The sequence below is a fragment of the Brassica oleracea genome, chromosome C3 (genome assembly GCF_000695525.1).
Source record: "Brassica oleracea var. oleracea cultivar TO1000 chromosome C3, BOL, whole genome shotgun sequence".
In the NCBI taxonomy this organism is placed as follows: domain Eukaryota; kingdom Viridiplantae; phylum Streptophyta; class Magnoliopsida; order Brassicales; family Brassicaceae; genus Brassica; species Brassica oleracea.
Window position 1 is genome coordinate 56,961,923 of NC_027750.1, and position 7,959 is coordinate 56,969,881.

General features: G+C 34.9%; 1 pseudogene; it reads right to left on the minus strand.

Moving 5' to 3' along the window:
- Positions 1-4,620: 4,620 nt before the first annotated feature.
- Positions 4,621-5,682, minus strand: LOC106331024 (annotated as a pseudogene).
- Between the last annotated feature and the right edge of the window lie 2,277 nt (positions 5,683-7,959).

A 7,959-nucleotide genomic window follows, 5' to 3' on the forward strand; every position in this document is an offset into this window, starting at 1 on the left:
TAATTTGAAGAAGACATGTTTTTTATGAATCAAATTTGTGTGTAAAGAGAGTAAGAGGGAGAATGAAGATATGGAGTGAATGAAGAGGAAGAGGGGTGCTTGTATTTATAGCTGAAATCCTGCCGACAGCCTGAGGAAATTCCGACGTAATTCCGACGGAAACGGCTAGTTCGTCGAAATTTCCTCAGAATTTTTAAAATCCCCCAACGGCTCTCTAACGGCTATAATATATCCTCGAAATTCATCGGTTTTTTCCGAGGAATACATTTTTCCTCGGTATTCCATAAGAATATTCCGACGGATTAATATTTCCTCGGAATTTCGTCGGTATATTCCGAGGAAATTCCGAGGAAACCAAATTTTGTGTTTCCTCGGAATATCCTCGGAAATTCCTCGGGATATTCCGAGGATTTCATTTTCCGTCGGAATGTTTGTCAGAATACCGCTGTTTTCGTGATAATATATACCTTTGTATCATGTAATGAACGATGTTCTGATAGCAATTCTCAAGTAAGGACAATTTTTTTTTTGAATGAATGTGAAATTATATTCAAACAAAAAGACTGTCTTTATATTCAAGTAAGGACAATTAACTTCCTCCGCAAGCAAAGACTAGTTAACAAGCAACAATAAGGACCAAGTCTATACAGTCGTAGGTACATTTTTGTGATGAGTATCGTAGTTGGTTTAATTGTATCACCTACCAAAACAAAAGCGTTTGATAGTAATTTTAATTTCTGCAAAATACGGCTATAGCGTGCAAGAAAGGTTAGATGTTTGTCTATATATGTCGATGTATGAAATAGCTGCAGATATTAAATTAATATACGTACTTGTTTTACATGCATGGCGTTTAGCTAATTATTTTCTTGATATTTTTAGTTTAAAGTCTACACTCTACAGTACCAAACCTATTTGACAAGTTTCATAAAGAAAGCACAGGAGGGAAAAATGGAAAGTCTGATTGATTAAGGAATCGGAGGTCATATAAAGTCTGAAAAGAAAATGATCACACATAAGGAATCTTCGTCTATTGGTTTCTTATGAAATGTTTAGAATATAAATAATTAAACAAGTTCTTAGTCAAAAATAATAATTAAACAAGTTAAAAAGTAAGAAAAAGATGGAGAAAGCAGAATTGAGGTGTATTTTAAAAAAAAAAAAAAAAGTAGAATTGAGGTGAGGTGAGAAGCGGACTTAAAATGGTGAGAGACTGACTATTTGCAATAATGTTTTATATTAGGTAAGTTTACTAAAATGACTCAAATTAATTATGTTATTAATAGAATGACTCATATTTTTTTAAAATTATTAGAATATTTTTCTGGTCGAAATTGCCCTTATCCATAGTTATAACAAAAAAATATATTACCAAAGTACCCTTACCATTGGTCGTCGGCAGATTTATTTTCAAAAAAAATAAATCTATCGAGTAATAAATCTGTTTATAAAATCTGTTTAGAAAAATAAATCTATCGTTAAAGTGGTGTCAGACTTACATAGAAATGTCAAATTTATTGCCACGATAGAGTTAATTGTACGATTTGAATAGAAAACAGATTTTTAAGAATATGTCTGGCGAATGAAGTGGCAGATTTGTTACAAATGATCGATTTTTGTGGTCAACTTATTTTCTTATGTACCGACTTATTTTCTTATGTACGACTTGTTTTTTATGACAGATTTATATATCCGATTTAAAATGGTTGGTAGATTTTTAATTTTACGTGGTGATAGACTTTTTGACAGAAATTTTGGTTTGTATAAACCAAACATAATTTAATGTTAAATTAAATCCGGTTTATCTTAATTTCGAATCTGGTTTATTTTTAGGGTTATTTATAGTGTTATTCAGATCAGAATTAGGTCTAATTTTCTTTTGTTATTGTCGTCATCTCTTTCATCCCTCTTTTCTTTTATTATCAAGTTGGCTTCCTTTGTAACCATCATCATTTCAAATGGCTTCCGTTGTTGCGGAGTTTTAGAGAGTTGAAGTCTCGGTATACATTATATAGGCTAATTTTTTTATCCCCTTCGTTCATTCTACAGTAAAACTCGCATGTCCTTTTGTGGTGTCTGAACTTGGACAATGACCTTTGAATGTCCAGATATTAAAAGTAACTACTGCACTAACTCTTGTCGCAGTCGCATGAATGGGTATAATTCTTTGTAGGATTATTTGATTGATGATTACTCCCATATATTCTGCACCATCTGACCCAAATAGCAAATGTCAATGCTCACTATCACAATTCGATTGATGGTGACTACTTCATCATTATTGAGTACCCACACTGATTTTACTCTCTTAAATTGCTCCGTTATATCAAGTTGGAATGAAAATTATTGTATTAAAAAGGGAGAAAACAACCCCATCATGATCAAACTTTATTAGTAAAAGTAAAGTCAAAACCCTAAGTATACGAAGTTTGTCACAACTCATAAGTAATATATAAGACTTTTTACAGCTTGTGGAGTTCATCTTTGAACTTGGCCTTTATTTTCTCCCTCTTTATCTTGAGAGCAGCTGTGCTAGTCCCGACTCTGATGTCCACGGCTCTGGCAATAACTTTATCTTTGTTGGAATTTCAAACTTTTCTAGCTTTGCCGCCTTGGTAAGAGATTGTTGAACCTCGTTTACTGCATCACCGTTCTCGCATAGCTCAGAGAAGTAGCTGTATTTAACTCCTGCTTGATCTGCCCCATTTCTCTAATGCTCCGTATGATGCTACAACAAGAGCTACACAGTAGCTGTTCATTGGGTCTGTGTGTACCATAATGTTGTCAACGTAATTATTTGAAACAAAGCTGCCTCTGCTCAACTACCTTGTAAACCTCATCAGTTTTTGCTTGATTGTTGAAGTAACCTGCTGTTACACTGTTATCACCTACCACAATCTCCCCTCGAGGCATTGGTTTGTCTGAAACATCCCTGTAATTCACGTAACAAAAACAAACTTACACACCAACCACATTGAGTGAGTAAATCAAAGCATCCTCTCCTAAGGAAGCATAGATAGTAACGCCAATTATGTTCTGTCTGAAACATCCCTATAATTCACAAACAAAAGCAAATCAATTTCATCAGTTAAGTAACGCACAAAACTCAATCAATTACCTGAAAGCGATAAACCACTCATCTCTAGAAGTAAGTTCTTTACATCAAACAGTGAGAAAAAAAACACAATATGACTCATAACCAAACTCTATAAACCCGAGGTAGAGAAACACAATACTACAGGAAAATGAATGAGAAAATTGGAAAATTTAGGGTTTTTTGAAATCTAACACTCATTTAAACAATAAATGATAAAAACATGAAACAAAAACTTAGAGTTGCATTGATTTAGGACTTACAGGTTCAATTTTCTTAGATTGAAAGGTGGATTTTGACAAAAGTGAAATCGGATTTAGGGTTTTTTTTGTATGACAGACGACGGCGAGTTGAGGTGGAGATGACGAAACGGAAGGAGCCTGTCCCAGAGGAGAGCTCACCGGAGACAGAAGTGAAGAGAACCCTCTTCTTTCGTCGGAGAGGATAACGAGAGATTGAGAATTCTTTTTAGGGGAAAAATAAAATAATTATCTAATATGAAAAGAAATTTCAAAAACAAAAATGTGAATATGAAAGGGAAGGATGGGTTTTTAGTACTTTCATTAGTTATGTGAGTTAGTCTAGTAATTGCAAAAGTTTATGAGTTAGTCTAGTAATTGCAAGTATAATCTGAGTCATTATAAGTAATTTCTCTTTATATTATTAGTGGTTTAATTTTATATTTATTTAAACTATATCTTGAATTATATAGATTAAATTATCCCTTAAATGATTAAAAAGTTTGGTTAAGAAACTTGTTGTTGTTGATGCTCTATTTAAGCTTCAACATTACATCCTTTTTATCCGGCAAAATGACAGAAGGTAACACTTGCATCAAAATTAGATATTGAAATCGTACATGTAATATCCAAAGTCAAACGAGGAAATCAGATCCTCCAAATGGGGGGCTATTTAGCCATTGTCCTAGTTTTCTACTGGAAACCAGTAGTATGGATTCATCATCGTAATATAACCATTTAGTTGGCAAAAAAAAATTGTTGCTCAAAATAATGGAATCCAGATAAATGGTGGGACAATATAATCAACAAACTACTATCGTTTGCTCAGTTTTTGTTTATCAGTCTTTAGAAGAAATTGACTATTTGTCAGAATATCGTTTTTGTATAGGTTTAAGCTTTTTGGCTATATGAGTCTCCTACTTGGGTATTATCGAATCTTCCACCAGTCAAGAAGAGACAAGAAATGTTATGCAGCATTATTAACAACACTATCTTCCATGTAAAGAGCTCCAGGTGTTTACAAAACTAATCAGAGTTTCCTTTTGATCTTTGGTCAATAGACTCAATACAAGATAGCTCTTAGTGTGATATGGTACAAACAATCACAAGTAAAATAGGTAGATTGGATCTTCAAAGAATGTTTTGCAAAAGTGTTTTCAGGTAACTGATGCAACCAACAACGTTTAACAAGCTCAACTTAAGAGAACGTCAAAAGATGAATAACAAACTATGTACTCAAAACATACTGTAATAAAAAAGCATATGATACTTCTCTCCTTATTCAGCTCAATTCACAGTTGCAAGTATCATGTCTGTATCTAGTATCTTCTTCCCTGTGGGAACTGAAACAATGGACCATCTCAGTTACAAATATATTGAAAATGGAGTGTACTTGACCACAAGATTCATTTACAGTCAAGCACTTACTCGGTCAGATCCCGGTTGACCTGCTGGATTATTGTTGTTCCAGTCTCCAGCTACATTCCTTTGAACATGCTCTAGTCCACCTCCACCACCTTGCATTGACGGTTCAGACGGGGTCTTCTGCTTGGCTGAAGTGGTGGTGGCCTGTGTGTGATCACTCCATTCTCATATTTGTCTCCTGAAAAGCACAAGAAAACTTAAACTTTGTTTTGTAGAGCTCCGAGAGTCAGTCTCTATTTAGGCAAAACCAAAGCATACCTCCATACTCTTTGTTCTGAGGATCAATGTAGGAATCTGACAATATGAACACCACTCCAGGTAGATCTGTTTACGTGCCGAAAAAGTAAGAAGTCCAGTGAACTAGTTTCATCAAAGAAAATAAAGTCTTTGTTCAGTCATAATAGCTTGAAACCCTTGCTAAGTCATTGTGCTACAAGCATAGATTTCTTCTTCGCCTCTTCCAAGCTAACTCAAACCATTCATTACACACCAAAACAAAAGGTCAATACGAAACTGACTAGACCAATGTATCTAGTTACTAACTCAAAAGAATGTAATAACGAACCTAATACCAAGCCCTGTGGCGCAAGTTTGCTCGTAGGTAGAGACCATTTCCTCAGGAGACAAAGGATGATTTTTTGGGAAATCCATGGTGATGAGCCAGTGATTATAATCACAACCTTCGAACAAAACCGTGTCTTGTGTGATCTCATCGCCTTCTTTGTAAAGCTTGTATTCCGTCGTCCAAAACAGTCTCACCGGAAACTGAGTCACTTCCGTGAAAAGCCCTAGAACGGCTCTTCTCTGGAGCACTGTTAATACAGAAGGTAAATCGTGCGGTGGTGCAAAGGAAGCCGGAGAGATTGACCGGTTGATACATGAAGTGGCCGTGAGTAAGGCTCGTTGGAGACGGTTAGAAAACATATAGCCATCACTGCCGGAGAGGGAGAGAGAAATGTTGAAGAGTCTTTGGATTTTTTCTGTGAGCTTTAGGGGTTTGGAAGGGGTTTTGCAAAACTAGTAATTACCATAAAGCTTTTAAATTCTTAGCTAGTGGTATTCCGGTGCTACGCGCCGGGTTCGTATGTTTTATTCTCTAATGGGTTCAAAATTGTTTGTAATCATGGAATCACCAGTATCTCTGGATAAGCTATTACATCGTGTGTGTCTGTTCTTTTAGCTGTTTCATATGATGTGTTGGGAGATGTTACATTTGATGATCGATACGGGTTTCTAGCAAACGTAGATTATGTTATTGTATTTTGTAGTTGTTGGGTATTCTTTCTTTTCGTTGTTCATTAGGATATATAGTTGTTTCTACTAAATAGTAAATTAGTAATTTGTTTTAGGAGAGGTTGCATTATGCAATTAATGAACTATATCTTCAAAAGTATCTTAGTAGAAAGGGGAGGTTTCTGTTTCTAAATTTCCAACGTTGGTCTTCATATTGTTTTGTTGCTGATTTTGAATTGTAAATTTACTATAATGGGCTAATTATAGGTTTCTTTTAGGTCAATAGATGTGTACTTCCATAGTTTTATACATATGGTTGCCGTGGTTGGATATGCCGTAAACATTTATATCTTATACATTTTCTTTTGTTTTGCTTCAGTTATGGCTGTTGTATTAGTGGTTAGTGGTAATTGTTTTAATTTTCCTTAATGTAGGATCGAATTGCATGTGGATTTTGGAGCTTAGATTGTAGGCGATTTGGGGTGACTAATGAAAGAGTGATAGGGAGAGCTCATGTGAATGTATTTTACGCCGTAGTTATTTTGTTGGTTTACTATGTTCGCAGACCTTGATTTCCAAGTAACTATTTTTTTGTTTCGACTCATTTTTTCTTGTCTGTTAACGTGGTTTATTTTTTTGACACATCTGTTGTTGTATTTAGTAATTTTTGGTGTAATGTTTTAGATTAATGGTTGACCATATTTCATATTTGTGTAATGAAATCTATCTTATGTCAGAAAGTTGCGGTAATATTTGTGTGTCTTCTTTAAGTTAAGCATTAAGGCTGACTTCCAATCAAATCAACCAATATGTTGATAAAGTAGACATTTTTAAAGAGGATCCGTTTAGGATGAAACGGTTTCTCTGTGGACATTATGCATATCACTTAAATGACCATTGATGTATAATTCCTTACAAATGGATTATGTTACTTTTTAATGTGTTTGGGACGACTGGGTCAAATTCAAAGACAGTTTATTTGCTTGAACATCAAGAAACCAGAATATAGGTTCTCGTTCTAATAAATTTGGTGGCTCCATTTTGGTTTTCTGAAATCACGTCCTTTCTAGTTTGTTAACTAAGAAGGAAGAGTTTTAAAATTCAATTTTTATTAGAGCTGCTTCGCTACAAGAAAACACAAGTTTAGCGAGGAAATTTAACGGGGAAAAGTAATCCTCGTAAATTTACGTCGACTTTACGAGGAACTTACGAGGAAATATAAAATCAGCGTTATTTCCTCGTAAAATGACGACGAAATGATTTCGTCATAAAGTCGATGTAATATCACGTGGCTTTTACGAGGAATTGCGATTTCCTCGTAAACTCGACGTAAATGTAGTGTGTACTTTACGAGGAAATATTTTACGTCTACTTAGCGAGGAAATTTTGAATCCACCAACTTTGTAGTTGTAACACGTTTTTTCGGGCACCTAACTAAATTTCGTCCTAAATTCGTAGGAAAATTACAACTACCAGATTCGAAAATTTCCTATAAATATGGACATTTGAACATCATTTTAAACACACAAACAAGAAAAAAAAAACGTGAAAGAAAAAAAAATGTCGGGCTCCGGGAATATTTTTGAGTTGCGGAGGTGGATGTTTATGCATAGAGATGCTAACGGGAGAGTGACGAAAGGATACCTTGCGGGGCTGGAGACATTTATGCATCAAGCAGATTCCACACCGCTCGCCCAAGAAAGTGGTAAGATGTTCTGTCCTTGGCAGAAATGCAACAATTCGAAATTGGCAAATCAAATGTTTGGAAGCATTTAATAAATAGAGGTTTCACGCCAAATTACTATATCTGGTTTCAACATAGAGAAGGTTATAATTATGATCAGAATAAAGCTAGTAGTAGTAATAGCAATTTTCAGGAAGAACCGGTTTGTCATCATTTGCATAAAGAACATAGTTACCATCCGGAAGAGCAGATGGTAGATTATGATAGGGTTCATGATATGGTAG